Source organism: Diorhabda sublineata, chromosome 2 (assembly GCF_026230105.1).
Source record: "Diorhabda sublineata isolate icDioSubl1.1 chromosome 2, icDioSubl1.1, whole genome shotgun sequence".
Taxonomy (NCBI): Eukaryota; Metazoa; Arthropoda; class Insecta; order Coleoptera; family Chrysomelidae; genus Diorhabda; species Diorhabda sublineata.
The window spans coordinates 41,108,595-41,125,928 of NC_079475.1; the positions used below are offsets into that span (position 1 = coordinate 41,108,595).

General features: G+C 32.4%; 1 protein-coding gene and 1 non-coding gene across 3 annotated transcripts in view; one reads left to right on the forward strand and one right to left on the reverse strand.

Moving 5' to 3' along the window:
* Nucleotides 1–17,334, reverse strand: part of LOC130453213 (netrin receptor UNC5C) — a 327,846-nt gene that overhangs the window by 278,806 nt on the left and 31,706 nt on the right. The gene's annotated exons all lie outside the window — the stretch shown is intronic.
* On the forward strand, nt 1,179–1,251 carry Trnak-uuu (transfer RNA lysine (anticodon UUU)). The gene has a single exon. It is a non-coding gene; the product is annotated as a tRNA-Lys (tRNA).

Consider the following 17,334-nt stretch of genomic DNA (forward strand, 5'->3'; position numbering starts at 1 on the left):
GAAGTTAAACCCTCCTTTGTTATAAGGAAAAAATAAACAAAAGACGATCATAAACCTATTGTATTTGCTTACCACACCTCGTATCTTCTATATAAGCGGCTTTCGGTGATTACAACAAAAAAATATATTCGTTATAAAGGTGGTAAGTACGACAGTCACATACTGAGTGCTCATAATAAAAGACTTTAAGAAACAGAAGAAGAGGTTAGGTTAGGTTAGCGAAAAAATGTTGAAATTTTCGTCAAAGCTTGTAGTTGATTACTAAGACAGCTTTGTTTGTATCCCAATCTCATTCAAAGTTGATTGATTCGTGAGAAAATTTCGAGTTAGATTAGTCTAACTTCTGTCGAGATATTTTGAGTCATAACGGTTAAAATAATAGTGAAAAACGTATATGATTCTGTAGAGCTTTTCGTGAGCTTCATTTCAAACACATTTCACATCAAATATTCAATAAAAATAATAATGCAAACGAAAAAAATCGTCTACACAAAAGTTTATTCAAGATAGAACGGTATAACCTCAAATATATTACTTAGTTTAAAAGAAAGAGGGACATGCTGTATAATGTAACAATTATTAAAGTAAGAATGGTACTGAGACAAGTATTAGCATCAAAACAGGAGAAAGAATAAAACCTTAAAACGTACCTTTATTGTGAGAAAAAACACGGACAAAGATTTCATGTCAAACAATTAATTTTCTAATACATTCGAATTGAATCCCTCAGAAGCACGTCACTGTTATTAAAAGCAATATCTTTTACATGGTCCAAACAATCGGATCACAAAAACAAAAACGCCCTTACACGATTTACATTACTTAACCTAAGTAAACAGATATGATTTTTTTTTGAAAGGCAAATAATAATAAACAAGGATCTATCTAAAAGATGTCTCAGGTAACTCGATATAGTAGGAAACTTTCGCAAATAACCGGAGGTTATGTTTTCGAGAAGGGAGAGAGTTTAGACGAAATTGTAGACGCCACATTCCGGAACAGAATTTACGTCTAAAATGATTAATGTAGAATGTAAATTGATGCCGAGGATATTGTTTTTGAATCATTTGAAATAATTGATGCTGTAGAAGTTGGGATAATTGTAAAAATTTAATAAAAGATGAATAAAATATTATATTAAGAATAGATATAAATCAATTTGTTGTTTGGATTAACAAGCCCGGGTAGCTCAGTCGGTAGAGCATTGGACTTTTAATCCAAGGGTCCAGGGTTCAAGTCCCTGCTCGGGCGGCTATTTAATTTTATTTTTTTTTTGTTTTTTTTTTGGAAAAATTGTTATTAATACTCTTTATATGACATCAAAGTGTTTTTTTTATACGCGGATATGCTATTAAGTACGAAGAAATTGACACCTCGTTTATGTTATCCATTAACCGGTTTTTTTTTTCATTTTTTTTTGTACAAAAGTCACAGCTCTGTTAAATATATTTAACGAGCTATCAATGGGACGTAGAAAAAACATTGAAAGAGGAAATTAACACTTAAAGAACCATTAAAAATTGTCTTCTTGGCGAAAAAAACAGTCAAGTGCTTGTTTGATTGAGATTTTTTGTTAAATTTTAAAAAAAATCAAATCAAATCGACGATTTATTCTTCTCAGTCGATCGTCTTCTAACACGAAAACAGAAATAACAATAAAATACTAAAAAAAAAAATCGTTAAAAGACATTAAAAAGCACTTAGCACTCACGACCCACTAAAAGGTTTCATTTGGAGCCTTCTTGGTGGTATTTAATATATCTATATATATATGGGGCGTTTAAAAACACGTGTTTTGAAAGAATTTTCGGAAACTGTATGGACCATTTATCAGTTCTTACGGCCTAAAGCTTTTATATTTGTTTTCAACATGTGATAATTGACTGTCTCTAGCTAATGGTTGAGGAAATAGGGCGTGCCCTTCAAAACGTGAATAGGGTAACAATACAATTACTCTTTTTGTCTATAAAAACGATTGCTCAAAGCACCAATTAACTCTCAGACTTATATAACTTGTAAGAGTTTGATCTTGGTACTCGAATTACAAACCTAGGGATGGAACCTATTGTGTCGGCAACCATTTCGTCACTATACGTAAATCTGATGGTTAATTTCCAATTTATATATTCTTAATTACTTTTATTTCAATTCCCAAATAACAGGTTCGCTTTTCGAATTATTAATCTAAGCTAACGTGTCTCTAAAAGAAGGCATATTCAAAAGGAAATTTTCATTAAAAAATTTTTTAGCTACGCCACTGATGGAGACAATAAATGCCGGTCGTAATGGATGCGGAACAAAGAACATTTTGTATTTTTGTAAATGGTCCTAGACCAACATGGAATTGACGTTTAAAATTATAAAAGGAAGGCAGAAATATTACGAACTGTCCATATTGAAGTAGAAGTTAACATGTGATACTTTCCAGTCTACGAATCGTTCTAGTGGGGAATGTGCAATAGTGAATTAACTGTGAAACATCCTTTAATTGACTGTATAAATCATGACAATGAAAGATTCACCTGGAAGTCTCCTTGAAGAAGAATTTAGCCCATCGATTTTCCATCAATCGACGCGGTCTCTCCAATATCGTCCTCTTGATCTGGTAAATCGTTCTATATCCTGAATTTTCAGATCTTCTTTTATACTTTCGCTCCTTATTTAATCTCCTAGACTTCCTATTTGTCAGTTTTGGCAACGCTGCGAGACCAGGACAATACGACAACGCGCCTACCAATACCGCGCTATCTGCGAAGCAGTATTCGGCCAGTAAACGTACTCCAATGCTCCCCTACTCACCAGATTTGGTACCGTGTGACTTTTTTTGTTTCTCTGCTTTGAAACGGACCTGATTTGAGTCGATGTAACAGCTCCTAAAGACCCTCAACAAAGAAGACTTCCAGAACTGTTTTTATCAACGGAAAAAACGTATGGAAAGGTTTGTGGTGAGGAAAAGGGAGTATATTGAAAGGGATGCATTCGAATGTGGAATAATTCTTATAATAAAACCCTTTTTACTAACCAGTCTCGTTATTTAATAGCCAGACCTCGTTTATTTGTTTCAAAAAAGATTTTCGACTAATATTTTGATAAATTAGAAACGTCAATTTCTATCTATCTTTTAAATATTATTAAAAAAATTAATTTTGTAACAGAAAAGACCGAAATTTGGAGACCTAAACATATAAAAAAGTCTGAGAAATTGAAAAAAATTATTTGTTTATAAACATGAGGTACCCCAGGTAGTCATAGATTGTTACTAACCTCGAATTTAATTAATAGGTATCTGTCTTTGATAAAACGGAGATACTGATACCCTTTACTAAACTGCAGGCTTCAATTGCACGCGCCTATAAGCCCATTTCCATGCCCAAAACTATCGATTCGGAAAACTTTTTATTAGATACGATTTACTTGAATTACGTCTTCCCCTTGTATATTTTAATGATAGTCTTGTGATAATGACATATTTATTATGCTGTAACCGCGCATACATGCATAAAAACCGTTTATTAACGTTTATTAAATTTGCATATTAAAATTATTAAAACAGAATTGTAAATTACACATTGTATAATGTTTTTATCGCATATATTAAGTTCGACTATTGTTTATTCAACAAGTCTAGGTGGTTTCGTGAAACGTCGATCGATAAGTTTATGAAAAATGATGATCTCGAACCTATAAAAGAGTTACTGTACCTTACAGGGTGATCATAATACTTATTTATCAAACAGAAGTTGTTATTTACATGTCTTCGTTCCAGTTACGGATTGGTAACGACAACAAATACCTTATTCGATATTTTTTTCTCTAGATTGTCACTCCGCCTTTACTCCGTATTCGAATTGGAGAAATCCGCTTGAGATTTTTTAATTTACGTGGTTTGTTTCCAAAAGTTGTTTCGTTTTTGATGTTTCTCATTGCCTGGTAGATCACGCGAGTGACTGTCTCCGGTTTCTGGTTCATTATTCGAATAGCTACTGGACAGCGAGAAAAATTATCTAACGGTTTGATGATAATATCGACGTGCACGTGCTCGAAACTTTTGATCGTTGCAAGTTCGTGCCCATTCGCGGCAATCTTTCTTGATCGATGGCCAGACAAACCTCTAGAAAACGGGCGATGGATAGAAGTGAAAGCTGCTTTTCCTAAAGCTCGTACCAGCGAGCTTTTGTTGTTGAAGTGTCGTAGTAAATCTGTATATCCGTTACCGCATTTGTATTTGTTTCAGATGCACAGTTGATCATGATTAAATTAAGTTTTTTTAAATGCAAGGTCACATGGTATAATCGCCACATTCAGTAAATCGATTCAATGTAGCTCAAACTTACCATTTACGATTTCTTAAGAACAACCCTTCTACGAAATTAAGTAATTAGATAAAAATTTAAAAATATTTACGTTGCACGCGCTTTTAGATTCCTTACTCACTGACGGTGCGCGTGCCGGCACGCGCACCTCTCCTTTCATAAATGACGGGGAGCGTGCCGGCGCGCTCGTTTCCTTTTACTTTACAACTCGACACCAAACTATCCGTTACAACCAAAGGACTGTACAATACGCCGTTTGCCATTTTAAAATTGGATAAGTGAAAGTTTTTTTTTTTTATTTGAATTTAAGATAAGTTAAACATTTTTCATCGATTTTATTTTTGTTATAGCTATTAATTTTTAAATTCTATCTGTATATAAATAAAATCATGTTGAAAAACAACTAACAACTAAAAAATGTCAACATAATTCGACATTTTTTCTTATTAAAAATATTTATTTCGTTCAGTCTATTGTATAAAACTATTTTTGATAAATAACTTCGCAAGTTGTATATAAAAATACTAGTAAATTGGACCAAACATTATTTTTGATACCATTTTTAGAATTATCATCATTTTTACATTATTTGTTTTGTTTTTTTTTTAGATTTTTCTATTTCCACTTTATCCCATTCTAACTTTAAAAAACAAAATCGTTCCCGTATTTTTCATAGTGTATTTTTGTTCATTTTCTTAATCGACTTTATTTGGGGTTTATTGGAACGGTTCAAATAATTTTAATTTAATTTATATTAATTTTAGTAAATAAGTTTTTGAAAAATTGTACATATAATAAACGTTTTATAAAAAAAAAAATTAAAAGATTACATTACATCACATTTTCTGCAAACGTCGTTTTTGATTTTTTTTTTATTGTTAGTTTAATTTCTCGGTCTTGAAACCGACAACGAATTAACTACAAGAGTTACAAGGTAATTTAGGCTACCCTCTACACAGGTGAACTGATCCCTTTACCACTGACGGAGAGCGTGCCGAGACGCACCCGCTTAATTATCGGAAATAGGACCTTGGGATTTTCTAAATCATGTTTCTACTTCAGAGCCAAAGGTGAAGAGATTATTACTGATTCGATACGTATTTTCAATTGTTTTTATAACAAAATAACTGTTGAAATCTGCTAATTAGAAGCAATATATTTTTTTTCATTCTTTGTTTCTGATATACTAAACTTTTAGCAGTTAGATCTCTGAAATATTATTATAAATGAAAAAAAAAATACAATGAGAGATATTCTCCTACACATTTTACATTAATTGATCTCCATATAATTATTATTTTGTGTGGGATATTGTGGTTTAATTGAATATTAATCAAGTTTTAAGGTGTGGGTTAATACAAATTAAATTTACATATAAATAATGAAAAATAATATAAAAACATTATTGTTGTAGTTGATAATTCATAATTCTTAAAAATAGAAACGATCTCTGAAGATGATTACATTAGGATCGAAACAAATAACGTCAGTCGACAATTAGTTTAAAGTTTTATACTTAGAATTCAAACAAAGATCAATATTTTAACTATGAATGGGGTTGTATTGTAAAATTTTGGTCAACTCTGGATAGCCCGTCAAATGAATTGCTCTCTTCTGTATTGAGCATCTTCAGGGTATGCTTGGGAGCCAATATTCCAAAGATGGACAAAGCTGGGGCTTGTAGAGGATTAGAATCTGTCGAGGAGTCAATAGCTTTCTGGTCTTAGAGAAAACTTCAAATTTTTATGAAGTTGTCTTGGTTAAATCGACCACGTGATTGTACCAGAATATATGGTTTCCAATTTCAACACCCAGCAAGCGAATTTGCGTCTATGGTAGTATTTTAGGTTCAAATTTTGAGCTGCAGTACCAACTTTCTTTGTGAAAAATATTAATTTTGGTATTTGCTGCGTTAAACTCGATCAGATTGATTCCAACCAACTTTAGAATGTTGTCGTATAACAAAATGGATAAGAATAAAGAAAAAGGTCAAATTTTGGTTATTAGTTATCAAAAAAATCAACAACAATGCTCGTTCGACGTTAAACTAACATTGCAAATTCCTAATTTTGTTAATAAGATACATCTAAACATTTTGTAACTAAAATTGAATTTTAGCTTAAACCTGACAAAAACCAAATGACATTAACCTATGAATAAGAAGTCTAATCTAAACAAATCACGTACTTTTCCACCATTTCCTCAATTTCCTTTTCCGAACCTCTCATTTTGCCGAAAACATTGTTTGATTAATAGAATTGAATTTGCGATTACAATAAAACGAAAAAGAAAAACTTTTTCCAATTTCCATTTAGATTATTAAAAAAAAATATTCATTTCAGCACTTTGTATTTTATTAATTACGTACACCATTTAACACAAACGTGACTTTTCTTCTCCATTGAAGAATCTCCAACTGGGAAATGGCCTTAATTAACATCTGCAACGAAGGCTTTTCCCTTCGTTCCGCAGTTTTAACGAAATGGAAAAAGGGTTGAATAACAAAAAAGAAACAAATTAAGTTCGGACTTTTCAATTCGAAACTTTCATTCAGTTAATACTTTGGTAAATACAGAGAAAAAATTTCACTTTAACTCAATTTAAACCGAACCAACCAGGTCATTATTTACATAATTATTATTTAGAAATATTCTTCCTTCAAGAAATTTATGTTTATCAATACTTATAATCAATTTTCGAGAGGTTTGACCAATATTATCTCACAAGAATGCGTTTAATAATAACTATGTTTATTTTTATGAGTATTAAATCTTGAAAACAGTATTTAATATGTTTGTCCTACCATAAATTCAATTTTGAATTGTAACGGTCGCAGAAGTGCTTCTGTAATTTACTAAATTTTTTTTCTATTTTCAATTTAGTGCTCCATAATTGATTATTCGAATAGAAAATCGTTATTTTACACTACGAGACTTGGAAATTGTAATGACGGAGCACAGATGCTGAAAATTTCAAAATCATTACGCAAATTGGTAACTTTGTTAAGAAATAACTAACGAACGTGTTTGCATCACGTTCGAAACGCTGTTATTGGATATATTTTATCGTTGTGATTGATGAAAGAAGTTGTTTACATAAAACGACTTATCATTATTGAGAAAATAGAATCAATTGTCACCAAATATCAATAATCAAGGCCAAATAATACCAGAAATATTTTTTCTTGTAGAGCTTGCATCAGTGAATTTCCTGATGCGATCAGGATCAGATCTAACCATCACATCCAGGAGTTTTTACGTAATGGACGAAGGAACTAAAACCGTGGGATCGATGAGTTTGTTAACAATATCAAAGAGATAAAAAAAACCTCAAGAATGGATTTACAAGAAGAAGGATGTACAAGATCAAATCAAAAATAGTTGGATGCAGTTTTGAAGGATTTGGAGTCCACATAAACGCAACTTGTGGAGAAGAATCGTGATTCTCTGGAGTCTACTTGAACCACTTTACAAACATAGATGAAAATTAACAATCTTTAGGCTTTGTTTTACAACTTTTTAGAGATGGATCTTGGGCAAGGTGAATAAATCGTTTGAAAATGGATTGCCAATTACCTAGAAGAAAAAACATAATTTATTAATCATTATTCTAGCTTGAAATAAGCTCTAATTTTTAAAAAGATAATTTACAGACAATATTTGAAACAGAAACCAAAAACTACGACTTGTTTAGATAACTAGTACGATTTATTGCGAGGAAATTTCGGGCGCCAGAACACGTAATCTCCAAATGGAATATCTCGGAAATAAACTTTCGTAAAACATGTCTGAAGTAAATCAAAAGCTACATCTAGCCCGCAAACAATCACTATCATTCATATCGAATTTTTTGATAAAAATATGAGAGTGAGTACTACTAAATCAGACGGGCTTTTAACGGTTATCGAATCGGGTCTTCAGTTCAAAGATCCGAAGTATAAAACACGAAAAAAAGCATTTTATTTATATTTTGACCACATTTCTAACATCATCTACGATAAATACCGGCTGCAGTCAACCTTTATCTTATTTAATAACCTTGATAAAACACATAACATATCTGAAAAGCGGTTAGGTTTTCTTAGTGCCTTTAGCCTACGGGTTCTCCACCAGAGATATTAACCAAAACCTCCACCTGTGTTTTAAAGGTTTCTACAAGGGTTTCGATTCCGGCAAACACGAAAAACTGCTGTCAAGAAGGTAGTGCGACAGGTTTGTATCCCCTCTATTCAATATTGATTCCGGAATATTTAGAAAAGCACTGGTAGAGCTATCAAAATCAACCAAGAAGCATTGGAGACGCCGACGTTCCAGTAATTATAACAAATAACAAATTAAGAGCAAAAAATATACGCAGCAAGTGAAGAATGTGGATTCTTTTTGAATATTATTAGAAGAAAAGGCATTCGACAAAGTCCCTCATAGATTATTGTTACACAAACTAGAGCATCTTGGAATAATAGGGAATCTTTTGGCCCTAATTTCATCCTTTCTCCAGCTCAGGCAGTTCCAAGTGAAACCGAATGATCCTTTGTCATACAAGCACGAGGTTCTTATTGGAGGACCTCAAGGGTCTGTTTTTGGTTCTCTTTCAAAGTCAGCTTTTGAGTAGCAGTTAATCCAAGACGACTTGCACACGTTAGAGGAATGGATAAACACCTGGAAAATGACGCCCAAATAGTCAAGAAAACTTTTAAGGATCACTAGAGCTTTTAGAACGAGTTCAGCGAAGGGTTATGTGCTGTATATTTTCTGTTTTGTTCTATAGTGTAAAAGGTTTGGACTACAACCGAGACTACTTCATTAAAGTTTGGTAAAGAGGTTTGCAATTAATTGTCCGAGGTAAATTGGATAGTAAGAGGAGACCAGGAAGAAGACGGCGTTCATAATTGCACAGCCTACGCCAATAGTTTGGAGTGTCATCTCTTGATATGTTTAGAAATGTAATAAACAAGATAAGACCTGTTACTAGCCAACAATCGCAACGAATAAGGTAATGAAAGACATCCCCAGGATGTACATATTTTATTTTCCACGGTTGTTTTGGAGAACTATATCCAATTACCTGCGGTAAATAGTTTCTGGTTTGCTCTAGGATATGAAATTTGAATCTACGACATATTTTTGAGATGTGAAAACAACCGAGTGTGGCAAATAACAAGGACTCGATACACGGGGTTTATTCTTTCACTAATCTAATCACTGATCACTAATCTAATCATTTTCATCCTTTTTAACCAATTTAAAATGTTTGGAAAGTCGTATACTAGTTTGATTTTTTTGTAAGTTAAACAAAGTATTTTCTGAGCAACTTATTAAGCTTCTACTGAATCTCCGTGGTTTAATCGACGATGTATCACAAAGATTTTAACACAATTTTCATTTTTTTTTAGATAATGCGCAATCAAAATATACATTTGCGCGTAATAATTGAGGTGATGAACAAAAATTCTAATTTTAATTACTAATTTATTATAATCACGTATTATCGTATGAGTAGCCACTACTTCGATGTAATATACTGAAAACAAGTGCCCCGCGGGTTGCCTAATACTTCCAAAAAGCCAAGAATCAGCTGCCAGCAGCTTCTTATGCATGTAAATGGGATTTTCCTGTAAATATACTTGCACTGTTTTCTAGATGGGAAAATATTATACTTGGAAATAGAAAATTGTTACTTTTGTGCCAAATGCATGGAAATTACATTATAAAAATATAACATGAACATAAACATGGATTATTTAAGTAGATACTAGATATTTTCGATGAGGATTTAGTACAAATTCTTTCCGGAAATATTTATAAAGATCCAAAGAATCACAGAAAACAAATTATAAGTAATAAAGAAAACTTAATTATAATTTTAACTCAAAATAGTTGCTTTGGTACCAAATTGTGGTTTTAAGAAGGTTAAGTATTAGTTTTAACCACGAAACTACCTTCTAGAATCATTTAAAAGGATACTGGGAAGGAAGTAATTGATAAACAGAAGCTTTTCCAACAAAATACTACAGCCTTATAGGGGAGCCTCAGCTTTCTCTGGTCTCCTTGCAGCAACCATTCAATTTGCTGCAGAAATCTTTGGCATTAAAGTTTTTTACAAGTCCTGCCCATCTGCCCCGTAGATTTTGCTCAGTATCTTTCCCTCGAAGATCAATACCAACGTTCAAAATATTTAAACAGGTTTCAATAGCAGTTAAAGTCCAAATTTCTTCATACTACGCTCATGGATGAAGATTTTGAACCATCTCGTGGAAATATCTTCAAAGAGATGCACCAGAAACCGGACGAATAACTTTGACAAAAAATTATTTTACGACCTGAACGAATTTTGTATATGATTTTGTTTTTTGGAGTAAATTCCAGAAATGCCGAATACGGCAGCGTTTCGCTCAAATTTCATGGTAATTTAATATTTTAATTAAGTTCGAACAAGAAGTTTTACATTTTCGGTGCAAGCCAAAAACCAAGCGCCTCCGCTTCATATCTCATGGCAAGACGCGTGAAACAGATGCGGAAACAAAATAAATGATAACGAAAACGGTGAAGACGAAAAGAAGTCCGTTGGGGGTGGATAAAAGGGTGGAAAATCCGAAAAATTATTATTCTCTTTATTGTTTTTCGTGGAATAATCTCCCAAATTAATAATACCACGGATCAAATCGATTTTCAAGAATTATTAACCCGAAATAAACTAGAAAAACGAACGCAATTATATATACCGTAGAAAAAATTCATAATTTATTAATTGGTGCGCTCTAAATAAATTTTAAGAGCGCTGAAAAATAGATATAAATATCTGATAAAATCGCTGTGTGCTTGGGTGGCGTGCGCTCGCTCTATCACTTCAGTTTGACGTCCACGCATTCTGGATATAACAGGGGTTCAACAAAAGCCTTCGATGTCTGAAAGGATTATGCTAAACGCAAGTTATGGAATAGTCGAGGCGATTGTTAACACAAAAAACGAAAATTAACGAAATAATTTATCGGAATCGTTGAGTCGCGATGTTCAAATCAAAATTATTATCATATACAGAATGTTTAATATTAAATTTGTGATTGCAGTTGATCTACGTATATCATTACCCGCTTCCAAAGCAGCTACTGCACTCCAGAGACCTTTTTGAGCCGTCCGCGTATTTGCTAGGCATATCTTGGCAAACTCTGTAAGTTTATCAGGTGTTATTTCGAGAATTTCCAGACGTTTTGGCCGTTTGAACATCTTCAATGTCTCTGCTTTCTTTTATGTTTTGAACGATCTCGGTGTTATTACGTATGTAGCTTATTTTGATTAGGTTTGTTAGGTCTATTGGTTTCTTTGGGAACAATTCAATATTGCTCTGCAAACGACCTCTTCTTCAGCTGCTTGCTCCATCCATGTTCGGGAGAATTCTTATTAGATTTACCTTATATTAGTAGGACCTACGAGAAACTTAGTCTCAGTTTTGTGCTAATGCAGTTTGACATTGTCCTGTATCCGTTTCGAGTTCTCGTTGACGTTCCCTACAAGCTTCTTCGTATTAATGCTAATTCGTCGACGAATGCAGTGGTTGTAGAACTTTAGGTTAGTTCCAGGTTGAGGATATCGTCTTAGAAGATGTTACCCAAAGTTGGACGTGCACTTCTATTTTGACACGAAGTAACTAGATATTAAGTTGAACGCGTATTATTTATAGATGTTTCTTTATCGAAGCTTCGTTATGATCTTTTTGAATTCTCAAACTGAGTCAGTAGTGAACTGAATAAGCGAATTTTGCATGCATAATGGTCTATAAGCTTTTTTGGGATTAAAACTGACAACTGACAACTGACAACTGACAAGAAATATCAAAACAAGGTCTTGGTAAGGATCTTAATAACAAAAAACAATTTAAAGATCAAACTAACAAGAAATTAGGGTGTCTTATTCGATTGATGGTATGTTTTCATTTATAAATTCTTTAATTTCGTTAATAGTTTCAAATTTGTTTGATTAAACTTATCTTATCCTCAATATCTCTTCCTTTATATAACCCGATGATTTATTTTCGATTTATCTCCTATTTTTCGCCATGATCTTATTAATTTTCTTGATATTTTGCCTTATGTTTGTTTTATGAAAGATTCTGTTCCATTTTAAATTACGATTTACACGAAAACATCAATTTCTTAACAAAGAGCCACGTTTCAAGGTAACAGTCTGTTTAAAAATAGTTAATCCTACCTAATAATCTACTGATCTTCCTTTGGATGATAATATCTACGTTATGTCTTCAAAATATTCGAGTTTGTTGGTTTTCAACCCATCCACATCTTTGATTTAATGCCCCACTGGGGGAATGCATCAAAGTAAATCCTACCAAGTTTCTATTTTTTTGATTTCGTATTAACAAGTCTTCCTGGTTACTCCAGATGTTACCAAAATATTGAGTACCTCAATTTGGAGTACATCAAAAGTGAAGCAGTACTACCGATATGTATGTTGAAATATTCAACATTTTTGGTTTCTAATTTCGTACAAAATACCCCCTAATAATTGGAGATATTTTTGTATCGAATGAATTTGTCGAATTCGGAACCGTACTAAACGTTACATAACAAAACACTTCTTGCTCTTCAAACTCGTTCTCTTCAATCAGATGGACGAAAGTTTTCCCATTGATGTTTTGCATGAGCTGTCATGAGAATGTTAACATTTTAATCTCTTTACAGAACTCCTTTATCTGGTTGCGCTGCATCAGTTTGTTTTCTACATGTACGTACATTCATTATGACTTTGCTATGCTATTTAACTATTTCGTGTTCGAGTACGTCAGGAACGGATTCTATATATATATATATATATATATATATATATATATATATATATATATATATATATACTTCACAATAAAATTATATCGAGTATAACATTCCAAAAGAGTAATTCGAAGAAAAGAAATTATGATTAATTTGATTTTAATCCCTTTTTTCTTGATCCAGCACTGGGATTATCCTTTCAAATTAGTGTACTTATCGTTTTAACACGGTGACATTAAATTTTTGACCTACTTTAAGATTTATTTATACAAAATAAAAGCTTCCATTCAATTCAATTCAATTGTCTTTTATATTGCGTGTTTATATATTTATACAATTTGTTTTTATAACAGAAAAACCTTTATGGGACTTCTCATTCTCAATTATTCATTTATATAAAACATAAATTAAAAATAATATGAGAAAATTGGTATAAATTGTAGTTATTACGATTTTTTCAAGTACGGCTCTGATATGTATTTAATAGTCTACAACATGCGCAGAAAAGCGTTACGAATGAACGTTCATGAGCTTTGAAGAAATGAAGATTAGATCTTTGCAAATAATCCATGCAAAACTCTGTTGATTTTCTTTCTTTTTGTTCGAAACGTCACGGTAGGATGATCATCATACCCACCAAGCTCGGTCAAGTGCAAGATCAATATTATTAATTTAAATTATGCAGTTTAAACATACGTTTGATTATTCAGAGGTAATATATTGTTTACAATGAAATTTTTTATATTTCAAATTCCCAATTAAATAAATGTTAATAAGCACTAGATTATTGTTTTTATAATATATAGGCAACCAATATTGCACGTTAAATATATTGCAAGCTATAGGCAAATATTAATACATATTTCCAGATTAATAGCTGAATTAAAGCTAATTAATAATAAAAATCTCTATTTAATAATAATCTTTATTTAATACTAATACATAGTTTGTTGATAATTTTATAATTTAAAATGCATTTGTTTGATTTAATTGAATCTAATTTTTAAGAGAATCCAGGCAACCAGTTATACATATAACATTTCTGATGTTATACGTCAAGTATCGTTAAAAACATGGCGTCTTTATGAATGAGTTACTGAATTAAATCTTCATTTAACATAATTCATTACGCGGATAGAAAATCTATTTTGACGGAATTTATTCCTCTTACTATAAATACTTCTGGAATTAATTCCGGCAAATATATCAAAATTTCAGCTACATCTCGCGAAACTATTCCTAGACCGAATCGAAACAAACCAATTACAAAATAAATTTATAGAAACATTTGTCACCATCTGCGGTTGTTAAGTTGTCGACGAAGTAATTGATAAAATTCAGAGTTACTGCGTCGCAATTAGAATTTTAATTAACTGAAAGATGACTGAAAATTTTTTGCCGAGACTTTTTTTCTACGTGTCACATGTGTGTGTGGTGCGTCGTGTTTCAGTGCACGAAATTAAGACAAAAATCCATAAAGAAATGAGAAACCAAAATATGAATTAAAATACTCACTACATTGTCTACAGGGTGGTTAGTAGAATATTGTCCAAACTAAAACGAAATGTTGATAATAAATGAGATACGGAACGGCAAAGTTTAAGAGATTTTGAATATACAAACTCAAAGATTTGAGGCAAGAAAATCATAGTTTGTAAAGTGCTACGACAAATTTCTTTCTCATAGGTTTTAGTAGTGACTATGCAACCGAAGTACCCTAGATTTATGATAATCAAAATCTACAACCAAAATTTTATCTACAATATCAGCATATGATATTTTGTGTTCTTTTGATCACTGCTGATCTATCAAGGAAAAATCTTTTTCAACGTTTGAGCAGGGCCGGATTAAGATTTATAAAACCCGGGGCTAAAATAATGATGAGGCCCGCTTAAAGAATTCTGAACGTTAGATTTGTGGTAACAACACATTAAAAACTACGGATTGTTTTCCAAATGATGGGGCTCTCTTGGACCTGGGGTCCGGGGCTATGTCCCCCCCACAATTCCCCAGCTTAATCCGGCACTGCGTTTGAGTTATGTTCTGGGATAGCAAAGGAATACTGACAAGGAATTCTGGAAGGCAATCTTGACTATCATAGACTACACACTTGTGAAAAATCCAGGAAACAAAATATTTGCTATTGGGCGGCATTGCCAGCCGCCGGAACGCTCGACTCGCCTGCGCTCCGCTCGGCGCTCGTTCGTTTGCGAAATTTGCGCCGTTTGCTTTGGCCGGACGCTATTCTGTAAACGATATTTCGAATTTCTGAAATATCGTAAATTAAATCTATAAATCTAAATAAGAAATAAATTGGAACGAGGAATTGCGTGCTTTCCGAGATTTTACAATTCCTTTGGTAGGTGATAAAGGATTATAAATTAATACAGATATCGTTGAATTAATGACCGCTTGACGTCGAACACTACTTTTTGTAGTAATTAGTAGGATAAAAGGTGTTGGCAACAAAAAAAATTACAACATGTCTACCGATACACATCTAGACGTTGCACGCAATGAAAAATGGACAGGAAACTGAAAACAAGGAAATAGGAATAATAAATCTCCTGTTTACAACAATCGGGATTTCGAATGCGGTTGCTTTTGTTAGTATAATATACGGAGTGGGCTACGAACAACTTTTTCTCAAAATAACAACACAACAATGAGAAAAATCAACTATATATTACAACAAACATATAACATAATATTTATTAAAACCTATCGTCAATTATTTAAACTTATATACAACTTTATGTATACAAGTTTTCTATACATTTTCTACAAGTTTTCTACAAGTTTTCTACAAGTCTTCTACAAGTTTTCTACGAGTTTTCTACAAGTTTTCTACAAGTCTTCTACTAGTTTTATACGAGTTTTCTACGAGTTTTATACGAGTTTTCTACGAGTTTTCTACAAGTTTTCTACAAGTCTTCTACAAGTTTTCTATGAGTTTTCTACAAGTTTTCTACGTTTTCTACAAGTCTTCTACAAGTTTTATACGAGTTTTCTACGAGTTTTCTACGAGTTTTCTACGAGTTTTCTACAAGTTTTCTACGAGTTTTCTACAATTCTTCTACAAGTTTTCTACAAGTTTTCTACGAGTTTTCTACAAATTTTCTACAAGTTTTCTACAAGTTTTCTACAAGTTTTTTATAAGTTTTCTACAAGTTTTTTACAAGTTTTTTACAATTTTCTACAAGTTTTCAGGAAAATTTTCATTTTTCGAATGTAAGAATCAAACTTTTAAGCAAATTTTGCACCTTCCAGTATAAAACTCTGTCACCATGCCCTGTAGAATAGTTTGATATCCGGAATCTTTGGTATTGCTCCAAAATATCTACACTACATATTTGAAAGAATCCCATGCTTCTTTTTGTATTTCTTTTATTGATTCAGGAAAAAAGAGATCATACAAAAGTTTGTTGGTTAAAATTCCTTTTTCTAACTTCGCTTCATACAATTTCGGTAACTTGGAACGTATATATTTTACAAACCGCTTGATCAGCCCCAATTTAATATGAAGAGGTGGTTTTAACAACGTTTTTCTCGCCAGGAATTAAACTGTGTCGTGATGGCCCACCAGTTGTTGACCAGGGAATTTTGTATAACCTCACTGTCGATCCAAAAACATTTACAGTATTTTAAACTCTCCACAAATCTTCCATTGATTTTGTCAAGAATCGTAACTAGATTAATCGATTAATTAGCTTCATTCTGATGGATCGTTTTCTGTTTTAAAGCCTTTCGTGTCCCCATCTAACGTCATCTAATGAAGAAGTTCTGCATCACTGGTATTCATCAAAGTCAAGATATTTTCTTATTATTTTTCATTTTAACCGAACGAAATAATTATTTTGTGGACGATTCTTTTGAATAGAAACGAATTTTGGGTTAAAATGAAAATGTTCTCTTCAACGTATTCATTAATTTCATCTGATTTGATTAATGAGAAACTTTTATCAACATGTTTACACCCACTGAATCTCAGTATCTAAAAGTGAGGTTGAAGCTCGTTCCGTAGATCCATTAAATCATCATATCAAATATAAAAATCGCAGAAATTCATCGTCAGGTTACTTTTTTTGTGTCGCTAACGTTTTAGAAGAGGTGAAAATTTCTCTTTATTAAATTAGTTGGGGCGATAAGCCCCCCTGGTTGCACAAAAAGCCACTTATCTCTCCTTTCTGGGAGAATAGCTTCCAAAGTCGTTATGTGAAGTCTCTAATTGTACATTTTCAC